General features: G+C 36.9%; 1 protein-coding gene across 1 annotated transcript in view; it reads left to right on the forward strand.

Moving 5' to 3' along the window:
- The window catches only part of CACNA2D3 (calcium voltage-gated channel auxiliary subunit alpha2delta 3), a 594623-nt gene that overhangs the window by 48299 nt on the left and 530729 nt on the right, over positions 1–15595 (forward strand).

A 15595-nucleotide genomic window follows, 5' to 3' on the forward strand; every position in this document is an offset into this window, starting at 1 on the left:
AGTCATCATAGAACAGTTCCTGATAATTACTGGAATATGAACACCATGGTTTCCAATCTGACATCAGGCTGAAAATTAAAATGTGTCAATTCTTTCAAAGTGAATTCTGTATTGTTTCAAATTATAGATAAAATCTTGCCAGGCTAATGACTCTTATTATCTGTCCCTACTATATACTCTGTGGCCTGTACAGAAGGAATTGTCTTCACCTTCCTTCTCTCACACATGATGTCTGAGTTGAGTTGCCTCTTATTCCTCTAGAATGCACCTCCGCCCCTCTTGGGAATCCATTTCTTTACTGTATTCTTCTCACTTTGGCCAGAACTATCTGGTAAAATCCCAGTGACGTCTAGAGCAAATTGTATGGAAGTTATATTCAGCAGGTTCTGATCAGGTCTGGAGAACCAGCAGCAGAAATTTTGAGTAGTTCGGACAACAGGTAAATACCACCTCTGACTGGCCATGCCCCCAGCTATTCTCTGCCTCTGGAGTCCCAGCTGATAGGGAGATAGTGGGGATTTTGTGGTAACCTTCCCCTGGAGTGGGGAGGTAATTGAGATTTTACAGAATCCTTCCCTACCATGCCTACCAAGCCACACTCAAAGAACTGGTAGTAATTTTTTTTTAATCCCACCACTGTATATCTACAGTATTTATCTCTATCCTTTCAACTATTAGTAATTCTATGGAAACTTTTTTATTAAATGTTTTTTTTAAAAAAAACCTTTTACAAATGTTTACTTCCCTCCCCCTACCCTCCCCAACCAAACCACACCCCTCCCAACCTTCCCTCCCCTGACTTCCCAGAACCAATACAGAGTATAAATTTTTAACAAAAATATTCTGAAGTAAACTTAAAAGTAAAAAATTAATAACCTCTATCATTTGAGCTTTAACTCCTCTTTGTTAGGCTAACTCTAAACAGATTATGTCATTCCTTGTTGCCCCAGTCATAAGCTATCTGGAATTTCTTAGTCCCATATTTATTTTGAGTATAGTCAATCCATCTTCTCCACACCAATTTATATCTCTCATTGCAATGGTCCTTGAGATATGCTGATATTTTAGCCATCTCGGCTAAGTTTGTTACTTTTAATGTCCATTCTTGAATAGTAGGCAAATCTTCTTTCTTCCAGTATTTCTATGGAAATTTTAAAACAGGTCACTATAAAGGCAGTCCTCGACTTACAACAGTCCATTTAGTGATTGTTCAAAGTTACAAGGTCACTGAAAAAGTGATTTATGACTGTTTTTCATACTTAACGATGATAAAGCATCCCCATGGTCACAGGATCAAAATTTGGATGATGGGAAACTGGTTCATATTTATGTTGGTTGCAGTCTCCTGGAGTCATGTGATCCTCTTTTGCGATCGCCTGGCAAGCAAAGTTAATAAGGAAGCCAGATTCATTTAACAATCGTGTTACTAACATCATTTAATAACTGTGGCAAGAAAGATCATAAAATGGGGCAAAATTCACTTAACAACCGCGTCACTTAGCACTTAATGCTGTCTGTGATCAGTGTTCTGTGTAGTACAGACTTGACGCCTTTGGAATGATTCTATCATGAGCAACAGACATATATATATATATATATATATATATATATATATATATATATATATATATATATATATATAAAGCACAAATAAAAAAACACACACACAGACACACACACACACACACACACACACACACACACACACACACACACACATATATATATAAAATACCCGACACTGCCTGGGTATTTATTTATCCCAACTCTCCTTCCATGAATGTCAACACAATTTCTAATGTTGGATTTTTATCCTTACCAGAGGGAGCCCTCTTGTGGGGTACTGTGAAGCCGTTACCATGGCAACTCCACAGCACTGCTCAGTAGAAGCCATTTTAAGGCACAGCAGGCTGTATCTTAACAGAACACACACTCTGAGGTGTGTTATGTGTGTCTTACTCTCACACTATTTGTTTCCAGAGGGTAATTAATCTGTGTACCAAGTTTGGTTGAAATTGCTTGAGGCATTCCAGAATTATGCTGGAACATATACAAAAACAGCCATTTTATATAGAAAATGAAAGACAGAAAGATAGAAAGATAGGAAGATAGATAGATTTAGTTATTAATGCTATTTTCACAACATTGCAACATAGCTTCCTTCTTTGTCCCCGTAGCCTGACAAAACATATCCTGTAAACTTGCCCACAGAAAGGAGCAGCAATCCTATCATGTATGCCCCGCATCCAAAATACATTTAAAATAATATTTAGAAATGCAAACATAGTACTGTTATTTTAAACCAGTGAACAAAAGACTGATTCTGTTCATTGTGTTCCAAAATTCTAATTTAGGATAAAGTATCTTTTCCCTAAAAAGCGTCACTTAAAAGGTGGCATTGGGTGTTTCATTGTTGGGTGTTTCATTGTTGGGTGTTTCATTGTTCAAGTTCATCCATTGTTAAAGAATTTTGCCATTAACGCTTGGATTCAGTTCTCTTTTCTTGTGGATTATTTTAGCACTTCTTGTCCTTTCATCAGTGAATAGAGTAAAATAATTGCTCTTGATTTTTTTTCTTCTACTCTTCAACCATTTTAACACTAAAAATATTCCCACAATAAATTTCATTCTTTAAGTAAACCATTGTTTCAAAAAACATATCCCAGTAAAAATGCCTGGATTGGATAAGTCTAATATATTACAGTCTATGCAGCTACTTATTTTAGTCAAATGTGCAAAGGTGCAGATAATTTAAAAAAAAATTAGAAGATCACATTTAATAGAGTCTTGAATGTAGAACTATCTTACCTTGTTGCATAGTATTTTAAAATCATGCGCTATATGTACTTGTTATTCTACTATAGTTATTCTGTATCTCATTAATAATAGCTAAGAAACGTGTAGTTAAGCATGAAGTATTTAGAGGTCCATGCAGTTATACTTTTTATAGTGTAGTTTTCCTAAGAAATCTAAATCTGTATGTTTAGTAAGGAAATTTGTCACAAATGGAAGTATGGGGGCTATAGAAGGAATGCAGAAAATAGGAGAAGAGAAATGAAATTTACAGTGAAAGGCAGAAAAGGAATGAACTAGGGCATGAAATAATTATCTAGAAAGTCAAGGCCCCAGAAGGTGACATGCTATGTGGCATAATGTTAAGAAAGTTAAAGAAATAGATGAACTCTTAGTAAAATGTAAATTATTTCAAATTTACCTCAGTTTCTGATTGCTTCAAGAATACAATCCTACAGTGTTCTTGGAAAGAGAACAGATGTTTTATGCTGCATTTCCCAAGATGGTTTTCAACTTCTCTGCCTAGCCTACAGTCCAGATATTCTCTAGAAGCCGCTTAATGAACTACTTGCTAGCCTGACCATGCTTATCTTTACAGATAAGCATTTTTTTGTCACCTAGAATGATGTGGAAAAAGACCTAAAGAATTTGCATTTAGAGGAAAAACTTGTATTTGAGATTGGACTTTAAAAAAAGGAGCATGGAAAACACACAACAATGTAAAAATAATACGAGAGCATCTAGGGACAAAAGGGACAGTACATTGTATTAACAAACTGAAGGAGATTTGGAAGAGGAATACTGTTTCATATGAAACAAAGCTTCAGAATTATGGAACAGAGAGGGGGCTCAGATGCCTGGTGTACTGTATTGGCATGTGGGAATGACCTCTGGAGAAGGAGCTGCAGGCAGGGCAATTGGCATGCAAAGGATGTTTCAGCCCACGGAAGGGAGGATGGGAAATATTTCAGAAGGGACTTTCCTTAATTTTCCAAAGAGTAAAAGGAAAGGAGGGGATAAATACTTTTTGGCTTGTAAGATTCTGTTAATGTAACCTTACAATAAAGAGCAAGCTTGTTATGCTTCTTGTCTGGACTACATTGCAGGATTAATGTGCACATGCATACATACATCCTGCACTGGAACAGAAATATCTCACAATTCTTAGGTACCCAGTGCTATAATTCTCAAACTGTGCACCAAAGCTCTTTGGGGAACAGCAGCAATTTTAAATTTTTGAGGGAACACAGAAATACTTGATATCCATGGAACATTGTGAAAACTATTAATTGGGTGTCATGAAGTAAGCAAGTCCAGGAACTTCTGAACTAGGGACAATTCAGACATCTAAGTCATACATGGTAGTCTAGTGTTCTACAAAGCCTTCTTTATAGATTATAGTGGGAATTTGACAAAATGCAGTCTTGATTGTGGTAGCATTAGATTGATATTGTATAGATTGAGCATTTTGTACCCAAGGACTATGTGTTAAATGGTTGAATGTCCACTTGGAGGGAAATTTCAAGTGCTATATTGTTGAGTTCCATTCTAAGCTTGTGCTGTTCCAACATATTTCTATGAGAAGTTAGAGTATAACCTTACCAAATTTGTAGCTGTAGATATGCAAGTGCTGTTGACTTGGCAAAAAGGGCTGAAATATTTTTAAGTCTGCAACAGCCAAATGGCATTCAGGAGCAGTTCAAATAGAAGCTCCCTAATTACTGAATTATCATATGAGGAGTTATAGTATAATCAGAAGATTTTGTTATTATATCCAATCTTAACAAAAATAGTTTTAGCCTTCCTGTGGAGTTGACCTCTGGTCTGATCTGCCTAATGGGGACTGACAGTAGCTGTCACATATATATGGGGGTAGTTAGGAGACTCTTGACCAAATATTGTGTTTCAACAGGGACTAATGCAAAATTATAAATATGGATAAAAGTATTAAACATTAAAGTATAGAATGATGCAGCTATACTGTATATGCAAATAAGATTTGGGTATCTTGGTGAATCACAAACTGAACATGAACCAACAATGTAATATAGCTTCAAAAAAAGCAAATGAAGTCCTATGTAGCACCAAAGGTACAATGTTAGAATCAACAGAATCATTGTTTCTGTCTAATTTGTGTTGGTCAGACTGCATCTACAAAATGCCCCAACACTTGAGGTCTTTAAGAAGATGTTGGATAGCCATTTGTCTGAAATGGTATAGGGTTTCCTGCCTAGGCAGGGGGTTGGACTACAAGACCTCCAAGGTCCCTTCCAACTCTGCTAATGTATTGTATTGTAAAATGGTGTTTGGTTCTCTATTTAAAATGGATATTGATAAACTGAAGCATATACATAAGATAACAACCAAGATGATAAGCAGCCTGGAAAGAAAAATGTATGAAGAACAGTTGGAATCATTACATATACCCTGTTTTCCCCCAAATAAGACCTCCCTGGATAATAAGCCCAATTGGACTTTTGAGCGCATGCGCTAAAATAAGTTCTCCCCCCAGAATAAGTCCTCCCCTAAAATATTGCGACATGGCAGCAGCCATGTGGTGACCACACTCACCGCCTCCTGCAACTCAAAAATAATAAGACCTCTCCGAAAATAAAGCCAAGTGCTTATTTCGGGGTGATACAGCATGGGTTGCACAGGTAAACCCACCAGTGGCTGGCCAGGTTAGGTGGTCTTAATAGAATGGACCTTATAAATTCATTTTAGTTTGGCTTTTACTCCAGTGCCCTGGAGTCCCAAAGTTGACTTTTAGCTTCCTCATAAGTATTACAAATAGGGCTGAACAGTGTGGCAAGACTCTGTAAAGGAGGGGCACAGGAAGCCAGACATGGGGGAGAGATAGAACAGAGAAGTTGCAGAAAACTGTTGGTACGAAATCAGCTTTCCTGTTCTTGATACTTTTGTATGAATATCTGCTTTTGTATTTTTCCAAGATGTACTTTTCTGTTCTGAACAGGGGTTTTTACGTTTTGTATGAATACGCCTCTTTAAACGCCCTCTGATTGACAAAGTTTGATTAAAGGTATAAAATCACTGCCCTGGGCGTAGCCAGGCCAGTTCAGATTTTGGTGTGTGAACACGCTGAACTCGATGCATCCAATAAACCTGTTTCTCTCACTTTCGTGGTCTCAAGTCCTGCTCTTTCGTAAGTAGATTACTAACCACAATCTGCTGCAACAGGGGGTCAAAAGTAAATAAGACACTGTCTTATTTTCAGGAAAACACGGGATTTTCATCACTTACATTAGTATATCAGTCCTAATAGCATTACTCCACCATTCATAATGTTCATTATTATCACAGCATTGTGATCTGAAACTTAGGTGAACAGAAGGAAGACTGAATTTTGCTATCCAAACATTCTTTATGTATTAATTAAATTTGTACCTAGTGGGTGACTCTTGACTGCATACTGTATGCACAGTTAAAACATCCACAGTACAATCCAAAATCAATACATCATAAAACCTCATGAGAATGGAGGACAACAGGCCAAGGGAAGAATAAAGATCAGATAATACAGTGCATTAAATCAAGAAAATGCCCTTCAAAATACTTCAGTTTACAAATGTGCGTCTGATCTCCATAGGGAAGCATTTCAGAGTGCTGGAATCATTATGGAAAAGCAGCACCTTCTAGCTTCGTTTTATCTTATTTCCTGGAAATGTCATAATTCTAGTGGATCAAGCTGATTTTGGTTGGAGCAGATGATCCTGCAGGTACCCAAATACCAAACCATGAAGAGCTTTTTAGGTGAGCACTGTTGCTTTAAAATATATGCAGAAACCAAACGATTTCTACAGGCTTACAAAATCATTGTTCTATGAACCTAACATTAGAAGCTGATAGTATCTTGAATCATTGTTTTTTGGATAGCTCCATGTAGAAAACATTCCAATAGTACAAATAGTGGCAGTGAGAATGTGAGTTGTTATATCTAGATCACTCTGCATTAGGTAATGTTGCAATTAATACAGTAGACAGAACTGACTAAAGGCCCCTAGCCATGGCCTCCATATGCACTGTTGCTGTAGGTTCCTAATTCACACTCAAATTGTATTAAATGACATAGTTTTAAATGCGTTTTTAAGAGTAGATTATATAAACTGTTATGCTAAAAGAGAATGAATCTCTGTACTGCTCCAAGAGTTGCAAGTTAAGTGAACTGTGGTGCAGAAAATGCCATTTTACATTAGTGCTAATAATCTGTGAACATCCTCTGTTGTGGTATTTACCGAGTACAGCAATGAACATAGTTAGAACATCTGTTCTTTTTTCAAACTGATTTGCTTTGTTTTCAACTCATTTGATTTATTAAAATATGTTCATTTATATTTGATTGCTTCATGCTCTGATTATTCAGTTCATGAAAAATCCTGCATGTTTGCTGTTTTTAGTAGAAATCTTTCTTTGACAGGTATGGATTTAATAAACAAAATGATTTTTGCATTATGTACTTCATCATAAAAAAAATCAGTTTCTCCTACAGTTATCCAGCCATATTCTGGAATCTTTTCCTGTTGTCCCTTTTGGAATCTCTTTCCCTACATTAGACAATATTAAAATGTGTAAGAAGACAGATATCATAAGAAAATTCACAAGGAAATTAAATAGATTTGGATTTTCCAAAATAATTTTTCAGAAAGATCCTGATAGGAAAAAAGCATGCCTTTTCCTGAAAAAAGATGTACATCTACAATAATTTCTGTATTTTCCTTATTTTATTATGTTTAATTATAATTATTATTAATATATTCAGCTAAAATCTTTATTGAAATATACTGTATGCAAATTTTTCCTACAGGTCTATGGTATATTCTTGCCTTAGTTGTCCAAAATCAACTAAGGCTTGTGTTGTGGTGTTTAATGGTGGGAAAGCCAGTGTTGGTCTAGTGGTTCAGGCATCATTTTAGAAAGCCAGATGCTGTAGTTCTACTCCTGTCTTGAAAGCCAACTGGGTGGCCCAGGGCCAGTCTTTCTCCATGAGACCAAATCACCTCACAGAGTTGTTGAGGGAGAAAGAGGAGGAGGAAGTATGTTCGTCTCCTCGAGTTATTTATAAAAAACAATAAAGGAGGGATACAAATAAATAAATAATAGTGTTAAGTAAGCTCCCCGTTGGAAGACCGTTGTCTTGGGAAAGAGTCACTGTGCCATACGTAGAGGGAGAAAAAAATCCTCCAGCTTTTCTATGCAACCTTCCATTGTGTTTCCCTCTTGAACAGCTATAAATAGTTTTTCTTTAATTCTGCCAACTTATAACATGGGAGAGCTTCTATACTGCAGTCTAATGCAAATTCCATTAGGTGCTGGCATAGCTTGGTCTGTATCCTGGCTGGGATTTTCGGAAGACTGATTGTTCATTTTTTCTTAGTCATGGATCTGTAGTTTTTGGATGCCTGTATAAATACCTCACCCCCTTATTCAATGGGGAATAGCATATTTTATCAATGCAGCCGTGTCCTGTGGGAAGTGACACAGAACTCATGCATACATTCATCTACAAAGAATAATAAAATGAAGCTAGGCTAATTTCAGAATTCAGGGTAAGTGGCTCCCCCCCTCTCTTTTTTGCTGATAATAATACAATGATTATGATGTTCTGAAGAATTACATTGTATTTATTTTAAGCGATTTTTAATTTATTCACTGTTATGCCATTGAATTTTGAGACTTGCAGTGGCTTACAGCAATACAAAAACCTATAATAAAAGCTATTAAAATGTTCATGGTACAATATGTACCTGGAAGAATCAGACTATAAAACTGGGAATTTAATGCCATTTGGGAAATCCAGTCGAATTTCAATGTCTCCCCCTGCCTGAAAGCTCCATCCTAATCATTTTCTGGCTAAGAGGCCCAATCTTACCTCTATGGGGAGATAATTCCAGGTGTTGGTGTTATTCCTGAAAAGCAGTGCTTTCTGGTCTTATTCCTTCTTTTATACACATGGAAGTGTTGTCCCACCAACAATTCCTTTGATGAGGATTTCCTTTGGGTTAATTCTGGTTGAATTAGGAACCTCAGTGCCAAACCATAATGTGTTTTATCGATTAAAAAATAGGACTTTGAGTTACCCTTGGAAACTTATTGGTAGGCAATATAAGATTTGTGATATGGATATAATATGTTCATGGTAAAAACACCCCAATCAATGAGTGGGCTGCTACATTTTCTGGATGAATTTCAAACCCTGTGTAGAGCATATTGTTAAAATCCACCCATTGGTGATAAAGACCTGAATAATCATGGCTAATTCCTGCTCCAGGTGGAGCCACAACTGGGTGCCTGCTGAAGTTGGGCAAAGCTGTCTTGGTCACAACCTTAAGAGAGTTGGAAGAACATTGCAAATAATAACTTTGTGTTGCTTGGTATTCAGTTTTAACTGGTTTTGTCCCATTCAACAACCTCCACTGCAATAGCCTCCAAGCATCAGGACAAGACAAGACTTCAGCGGTATTTCTAGGCAGGCCTAGGATGACAATATAAGTATGATTTCTGACAATACCTTCATGTAGATGTTGAAAAGTGGGGGGAATGGAATGCAGCTCCGAACAAGAGAATTGTTCCTCCTGCCCCATTGACCATCTGAGGAAGAGCAGGACCATTGTAACACAGTGCCTTTAATCCCCACAATAGTATATTGTGCGGAATGTAATGATTGGTGGTATTGAAGGCTATAACGAGGTCTTATACAATCAAAAGTGGCACATTCATCTCATCTTGCTGAAAGCCATCCACCAAAGAGACCAGTATGGTTTCTGCCCCAGGCACAGACCTGAACCTTGGCAATAAGGAATCTAAATAAATAACTTTTTTTGAGCTGGGCTCAAAAAAAAAATGATTCACATTCTGTACATCAATAATGTAAAAATAAAATATTTTAGCCACTTGAATTTTATCTTCTAGGAGCAGTCAAATAAAAACTGTATATTCAGCTCAGGTGCTTACAGCTACCATCAGCTGAGTAATATGTTTTTGTTTGATTTGACCCAATTCCTATGCACATTTGAAATGGTGGTCCTTTGAAATATGTTTCTGCACATGCAGAAAACACTTGTCCAATTAATTTTTCTGCCATTTGTTTCTCCGTATTGCATCTGGCTGGATCCTTTTACCTTTCATTTCTTTCATGGGCAAATCTGTTTGCACCGATAAGATTTTTTTATCCCATTCACTTTGACAGATTATTGGAAAGAATATTCTTTGCTTTGCCATGTTCTGCAGTCAGGGAGTAGAAAACATTCACTCTGGAACCATATGGTTAACAGCTCATTGATTTGTGCAGCTGAACTACAGGAATTAGGTCTGGATCCTCATATATTACATAAAGATGCAAATGTATATCTATCGTTATACATTCTTTCAAAAGTAGTATCTGATATTATGCTATTAGGGTTAATGTTGATTCTGGCTTTGTTAGTCAAGATGGGCTCAGTGAGGCCAGCTTCCCTGGGCCACCCTGATAAATGGAAGATTGATTAAAATGTCATCATGCCTGTATCCTTTGGCGCTCAGAGGGAGAACTTTCCCCTGGAACCAGGTACTGAGGAAGAAACTACTTACTGATTTATCATTTGTTCCAATTGTTAAGAAACTGAAAGGCAGAGGATGAAAATTGCATTGAGATAACAAATTTTCTGGATTCTTTTGCATCACTACCAGGGCATCATATATAAAACACACAAGTGTTTCCTTTCAATCCTACTATTTGTATTTTGAAACATAGTTAAAATAACTTGGCCTAGTACAAACTGTACCACAAATCCATAATAATTTGTCTAATGTGGTTTTTATAAATATTTTTCCTATTTTTATTTGTAAGCCATCCAAAGGTATTGAGTGGGGTGGCCTCAGAATTTAAATAAATACATACTTGTCTTCTAAAGATATAGTTAGATTGAGATTCAGTGTATTTCTACATGGAGAATAAATTAAGAGTTTCCTCTTTGAATGGTACATATATTGTGCTTGGTTGCTGCCTCTTTGCAAGCTATTCTCTCAATTTGGACACATTTTCTTGTCAAATGGCTAGTTTTTTTTTCTGGTATCATATTGGCTTATGGTAGTGCCTGATTGAGGATGAGGAATAGAAAAAATTGGGAGCATTGACCATTGTCAGTAGTGGGGAAGATCCAACTGAGATGGTGATTGAAACAGTTTATATGGTTTAAAGAGGATTATAATATGGATTTTTTTCCATGTGTCAGACATCATAAGAGAAGAAGTTTATTTGCCCCCATGGTGTTTCTTTCTATGGTGCTATTATGAGGGTTGATTTTCATTGAGAAAGGAGCTCTTAAATGCTTTATTAGCCTTTAATTATAATTATAAATGGAATGTGGTGGCTCAGTGGCTAAGATGCAGAGCTTGTCAATCAGAAGGTTGGCAGTTCGGCGGTTTGAATCCCTAGTGCCATGTAACAGAGTGAATTTCCGTAACTTGTCCCAGTTTCTGCCAACCTAGCAGTTTGAAAGCACATAAAAAATTTAAGTAGAAAAATAGGAACCACCTCTGGTGGGAAGGTAACGGCATTCGGTGCACCTTCGACATTTAGTCATGCTGGACACAGGACCACGAAGATATCTTCGGACAGCGCTGGCTCTTCAAAATGGAGATGCCCCCTAGAGTTGGGAACGACTAGCTCATATGTGCAAGGGTAACCTTTACCTTTATAATTATAAAATTATTTATGACTATATTTCAGTTATAATCTTATAATTATTATAACAGCTGAGTAGAGCTGCTTTTGAACATATTATAATGACACTTTTCTGGAGATAGACTTTCCAGAAAAACTGTTGAAAATTCTACATTTGGGGTATGTTCTGGTTTTTTTTTCTCCTGATGCTGGATCAAAAATGTAGACTATTTTGGCTTCAGAATTGTTTGACTGTCTCTATGTTTGTATATTTCTCATGTAGTTCAATTGGAACTAGAAATGGATGCCAATAAGGCAGTTGCAAGGGCTTTATAGATCAGGTCTAAGCCATTGAGTGAAGTTGAGATGTCTCCCCATTTAGACTGGAACCAGAAAGCCTCCATTAGATTCCCAACCACTTGTTAAGCCCCAGTTGCTATTCTAGTAGAAAGTTCAAAAGAGTTGTGACTGCTGCCATCTACATGTCTGTCACTGGTAGCTTGTGATGGTCCTGAAAATATCATTTTCTGTGGCAGAATTGAGGTGAAAATGGAATTTATTGAATCCTGAGATCCTCCTTTCTTGCAGAGCTTCAGGATTAGATCTATGCTTAGAATAACTTAAGCTTCTGGGAAATGTTTTCCCTTCTCTTGGTTCCCTTGATTCCATGGGGAATGGAATGGGGGTGGGTGGGCAAAGATGGCTGGGCTTGAAACCAGCCTATTCCAAGCCACTCCTCTTTCAGCTTGGAAGTCAGTTTTTCTTTTGGCTGCTTTGCTGGCAGTGTTTCAGTTCAGTTCAGTTCAGTTCAGTTCAACATAGGAAGTGAAGAATTAGACCTAAAGGTATGATGCATAATTTAGTAAACAAGCAGGAATTTTATTACTGCAGTCAGTAGCCTCCACAGGAGTTAAGGAGGAGCCTGGATGTTTTCAGCCTTGCAACTCTCCTTCAGGCCATATATCTTTGCTAATATATAGGAGGTAGAACAGCCCCCCACCCCCACCCCATACACATACTGGGTATGTTTAACATGGACGTCTACTATACAGGACTGTTTTGTAGTCAACATTGCAAGCAATACTCCATAAATGATAAGACCCTAGGACACAGAAGCAAGAGTACTGTGTAGTAATAATTGTTGAGGCTTGGGGTATGTCAACTAGGGTATTAGCTGTGCATTTTCTAATTCTGGTCGCAGGATGGCACCATAAATAAAACACTCAAAGAGAGCAGGCTTGCATCTTTGTTGACCTGTGTGAATATTTTGGAATAATGTTTCCTGTTAGAGCTGCAATTTCACAAAAGAGAGCTGCAATTGCTAGAAACATCAGAGCATTATACATGCTGCTTCATTACTAAAGTCTCAAAGAATTGCATAGGAATGTAGATTAAATAGGAAAATGAAAATAGGACTGGTGGCATCTGCAGATAAAAATATTTCTGCTATCTGGTTCTACTGGCTCCTCATTCAAATATTTGTTGTTAACTGGATATCTCTTATCTTTGATTTAGTCGCCTAATGGGAACTTCTGGCCAGGTTCCACTAAAAAAAGCATATAGTGCTCTTTCATTTGTTTCGTTAATGCTTGCTGAGGAGACGTTCCTAACAGAAAATTCAGAGACATGTATTTTGATTACGCAGCAGATGAATCCAACACATTTAAGCATAGGACACTGTGTAGATCCAGTGTTCTTAGAGAAGTAATATAGGGAATAAATTAAAATTTGTATAAACTTCCACATTTTGTTCCATAAACAAGAGACAGAAGAACAAAACACAAAGTGATAAAGTGATAAGATTATAAGAGGTATTATGAATCTATCTGTCTATCCTATCCTATGCTAAATTAAAATGTAATTTGTTAATATACTTATGCATTCCATATTTTTATAGCTGACATATAGATGCAATCAGAAAAACATCACCAGTAAAAATTAATATAAATTCAATTAAAAGAAAAAAGATCAGCATTTTTTAATAAGCCATAAGACAGCCATCTGAAATAAAAGTGTTTTCAAAATACAGTTCAACATTCACATAGAAAGGCTAGATGGATTTTCCAGAGATTAAATCAATGACAAACTGAGCTTTAACATTGTTGAAACTTTAATTAAGTTGATACTCTTAACACAGGAATGTCAAACTCGTGGTGTCATGTCAGTAGGTGACGTATTGTGACTTTTCTCTCCTGGGCCAGCGCATGAGGCATCCGGCCTGCAGGCTGCATGTTTGATATCCCTGCTCTAACACTATAAGAGCCGAGGTGGCGCAGTGGTTAAATGCAGCACTGCAGGCTACTTCAGCTGACTGCAGTTCTGCAGTTCGGCTGCTCAAATCTCACCGGCTCAGGGTTGACTCAGCCTTCCATCCTTCCGAGGTGGGTAAAATGAGGACCCGGATTGTTGTTGGGGGCAATATGCTGACTCTGTAAACCGCTTAGAGAGGACTGAAAGCCCTATGAAGCGGTATATAAGTCTAACTGCTATTGCTATTGCTACTATCAGGTCTAAGCCCAAAGAAGACACAGTAGATCAAATTGAAAAGATCCAGTTCTTCATTTGCTTGTCTCTAGTAGACAGATTCTTGCCACACTAAAGCTATAACCTTTTAACCTAATAGATATACCCTGGAAGATTCAAGTATGTGGCTACCTTGAACTCTTTCCTTCCCACCACCAGGACTGCACGATTCTTTGTCTTGGGCTCCTTTCTGAAATGTGTTGCCTCCTCCCTGGGAAACCATGATCTTACTGCTGACACACCCACTCCGTCCCATCCAGCTGCACATTTTATCACAAGCACTCATTTCTCTACCACTGTGATGAACTCTTGGTGATATCATGAAGATTAGTTCAGATCCAAATGGGGTTGTCTTTATCCCCCCAACTATCCCTCTTAGGTACCATTGAAAGTAGATTCACTTGCATAGGATCAGGCTAAAAGGGATTTTTGAGGTTATCTAATCGAATGCCTATTTATTGCTGGAAATTACTGCAATATCCCTGACAGCTCGCTATCTGGCTTCTATTTAGTGAAGGAGAATCCACCACCATTCAAGATAGTCTGTCTAAGTGCAAATTAAATATTGTTTAAGTTGGAAGATAAGAATTTCACATACTATATGTATTATTACTGTAATCTAAGATTAGGTAGTGTAATTGTATTATTAATATTAATAGTGTGTTAAAATATATTTTACTCCCATGATGGATTGAATATTGTTAATAATTGGTGTTATTAGTAATCTCACACATTTGGAACATTGAACCTATTGTGGAATAATCAGTGATTTTCATAATATTGAAGGACAATACCTAGGAAGGGATAACAAATATAGGATGCAAAGAAATGTTATTTATGTTTAAATGAATTAATGGGGACATGTAAAAGAAATATGAAATGAAATAAATATTGTTTAAGTTGGAAGATAAGAATTTCACATACCATTTGTATTATTATTGTTAATGTTGTCCAAAAAATATTTGATCCAGTCAATGCAATGTCCACAAATTAGTTATGTTTATTACTGAAAAATAGAAAGCTATAAAAAGATAATCTTTCTTATGATTTATGTTGTTATTGATGTATAATTGAAATCTGCTTCCTAGTAATTCAAACCCATTGCTTCTCATATCATACCAGAAGATTCATGTGGTCTTCTGTAATCACACTAAAATATTTTGTATAATCTTCTATTTGGCAGTCCTTTAGATTCTGAAAAATTGAGAATCAAATTCACATGTTCTCTCTTTCATATTAAATATACCCAATGACTTCAATCATTCCTCCTGTTTTTTGGTCCAGGCCTCTCATGACTTTGATTGTTCTCCTTTGGACATACTCCAGTTGGTTAGTGTCTTTCCTGAAATGTGATGCTTAGAACTTGACACAAACACAGAATAGGCCAGTCCTAGATGGAGTTCCACATTTTAAATGCCACCTCAGTAAAAATCCTGTCCTTCTGTAATGGATGAACCACCTTAAATTCCCCTGTCTCTGTAAGAAACAGTATTATTGCTAAAAGACAACCACGGTATTGATTTACCACTTCAAATATATATTACAGGTACATGGATGAGAAATATGGTACATGATCACAGTTGTTTCAATGCTTTCTACCTTCATGCAATCTTTCCTCAC

This window comes from Thamnophis elegans, chromosome 2 (genome assembly GCF_009769535.1).
Source record: "Thamnophis elegans isolate rThaEle1 chromosome 2, rThaEle1.pri, whole genome shotgun sequence".
Lineage (NCBI taxonomy): Eukaryota > Metazoa > Chordata > Lepidosauria > Squamata > Colubridae > Thamnophis > Thamnophis elegans.